The following is a 310-nucleotide window of genomic DNA, read 5'->3' as shown; positions in this document are numbered from 1 at the left end:
TAGCATTAATGACGCAGCGGTGAATCAACAAGGGAGGAAGATACCTGACTGAAAAGGAAGTTTGCCCTAAAAAATATATTGCAATGTATGAAAGAATAGTTACAAAAGTAAATATAAAAAAATAATGAATCTGGAGCCCCAAAGATAGACAACCATTGGTAAGAGTGTTCTCGCGTGAAAGGCAAAGATGTTGCAGTAATTACGTTTCATGTAACGGGGAAAATAGCAACTCCGATTCTCGTCATGGGACGCTTGATAATCATGTTTGCATATGTCTTATATGTTAAAACTTATGTCTGTTATTCATGTT

Source organism: Penaeus monodon, chromosome 33 (genome assembly GCF_015228065.2).
Source record: "Penaeus monodon isolate SGIC_2016 chromosome 33, NSTDA_Pmon_1, whole genome shotgun sequence".
Taxonomy (NCBI): Eukaryota; Metazoa; Arthropoda; class Malacostraca; order Decapoda; family Penaeidae; genus Penaeus; species Penaeus monodon.
This window is presented reverse-complemented; position numbering follows the sequence as displayed.